General features: G+C 33.0%; 1 pseudogene; it reads right to left on the reverse strand.

Annotated features, from left to right (window-relative positions):
- Positions 1 to 1971: 1971 nt before the first annotated feature.
- The window catches only part of LOC102836959, a 2506-nt pseudogene continuing 1992 nt past the window's right edge, over positions 1972 to 2485 (reverse strand).

A 2485-nucleotide genomic window follows, 5' to 3' on the forward strand; every position in this document is an offset into this window, starting at 1 on the left:
GCATGGAGGGGATTGTAACCATGGCAATGAGATGATATACGATAGAATGAATGTAAAACTAATGTTCTCCCATGTAAACTATCACATAATTCACAATAAAACATTTAAGAAAAAAAAAGACAATCTAAAAAAAAAAATGTGGATAAATACAATTTACTTTCAAAATAATTTTATGTTGCATTTTTCAAACACCAAATGAAATGATATAAAAGTCACATTATGTATGTACATATTAAAATATAATTCATCTGTTTATAAAGCATTTCAAACCCACATTTAAATTTTGAATCCCAGACAACCATGTGGTTAGACGTAGAAAGTATCCTCATACCCATTTTAAAATATAAACTAACGGAGACTCCAAGCTAATAAATAAGGTGAATTCAGGTTGAAATCACAGTCTCTGACTTTTCATCAATCACCTCACGGTACCTTCATGATAACAATCACTTTAGAAATGAAGATAAATATGTCATGCCCTATTCTCTCTAAGCTACCTGGCTGTTGTACTTGAAATTCCAAATGAGTTTTTTTAAAGGATAACAATGGATTTTCGTTGGTATAGAGGAATCTACTTATTCTTCCCTTACTTGCATTACAGCTGGATGGGGTGTGTAATTTTACTTATCTCGTATTACAGTCTAACTATTGTTCATGAGTCATCTGAGTTAGGATATCTGAGTTATTTCTATTTTTCTCATGTGGAATTGAAGACATAAAACAAAAGCCAGTCTGACTGTGAACTAACACATGGATGGTTTCCTTGGTAACACACATATGTGAAAGACTGCAAGATTTCCCCAATTTCCATTGCTATTTTCACAGCGACTGTTCAGACTGCTAATATGGGTGTGCCTGTTTGACAGTAACCATTTTGTACATGAGTAAGTGCTTATATAAGAGACAGGGTGAGGGTGAGGGCAAAACAGTGCCTAGCCAAAAGCAAATATATATGAGAACTAAACTCTCAACACTGAGCATGAAAGGAGCAAATAACATGAGATATTTTGTGAGTTCTTATGAATGTGATGGAAAAAATAAAACTTAAAAAAAGATAACAATGCACAGAAGAATGCTATTTTCTGAAATGACGCTCATAACCCACATCTATGTATTTGTGTTCATAAGGAATGAGTGTATTCTGAGACTTACTGAGCAGTTACAGTCCTCTTTGGAAGTTCATGATTTTTTTTTTTTCCAACTGTAGGTATATAATCTAAGTAAAAACTTGAAATTAACAACAACTAACATTTATTGTATCCTAAATGCATGTTAAGTGTGCATACAGGATTTGATGTGTGTTATTTCAGTTGCTATTACATGAGCTAGCTCAAGAATCTCATACAGAAAGCATGCCATTTTCCATACAGAATAACAGATTTAGATATATTTAGGTATAAACTCAAGGTCAAATATTCAAGATTTGAACCCAGGTTTTTTGACTCCATGGTCACATTTCTTAACCAAAAAGCAATATTGCTGCCCAAAACCAAAGAGTCTACAATTGTGGTTATAGTATCAGCTGAAAGGTTAATAGTATCCTTTAGGCCTTTGAGATATTTGTCTGGTTCCTGTCAGGTGTGTACTAGACTTTTACTAAATATTTGAATAAATATAACAAAACCTGCAATGTTTGTGAAGTCATAACATCATAGTTAAACATTGATGATAATTAAAAATTAAACTCTTGGTAAGCTAGAGAAGGTGACAGACAAATGCAGTTAGTTCATCAGGGCAAGACAGGGTAAAATTCACATTTTTAACAGATAAAAAGAATGACTTTAGATTTCAGGAGGAAACACACTACTTTGGTCTTGTTTTGCAGACAGAAATAGAAATGGCGTCCATATTAATTAGGTTGCCTCCCTCTCTAATAGCATGTATCATCACTTATCACATAGCACAGTCTAAGTTTTAATGGGGACAAAAGGTATTAAGGATAACAGTTGAGACTGTTTATATAAACAGTTTTCATGGGATTCGGATTGGAGTTAGGGTCGTGATGTCAAAGGACATTCCAGTTACTTCAGCCAATACCATGCTTAGTTCCTCTCTTCTACCTCCTAGTTCCTTATGGAGTGCATGAAACCATAAACACTTACAAGCTGTCATCAATGTTATATTAATTGGTATACATTTTTTTTAAGTTCTTATTCTCTTTATTGTAATGACTTGATTTTACAGTCATCATGAGATTACATTTGAAGCACATATAAACCCAGAATAAAAGACATACAGGAAGTTTCCCAAAGATTAAAGAAGAGCTGAACTTATGTGATCATAAAACCATGCCTTTCTTTTTCAGATTACTAAAGCAAATCAGCATCTGCTACATCACTGAAAATTAATTAGATCATAAAGAATGGAAATTGTGGCAATAAACTGTTTTTAATTTTCATAGATAAAGCAGTTCTAACATTTTAAATAACCTGTCCAGTAGACTTGATATTTAGTTAACATTGTTGTTGTGAAGTGCCGTCGAGTC

The sequence above is a fragment of the Chrysochloris asiatica genome, unplaced genomic scaffold (assembly GCF_000296735.1).
Source record: "Chrysochloris asiatica unplaced genomic scaffold, ChrAsi1.0 scaffold00077, whole genome shotgun sequence".
NCBI classification, from domain to species: domain Eukaryota; kingdom Metazoa; phylum Chordata; class Mammalia; order Afrosoricida; family Chrysochloridae; genus Chrysochloris; species Chrysochloris asiatica.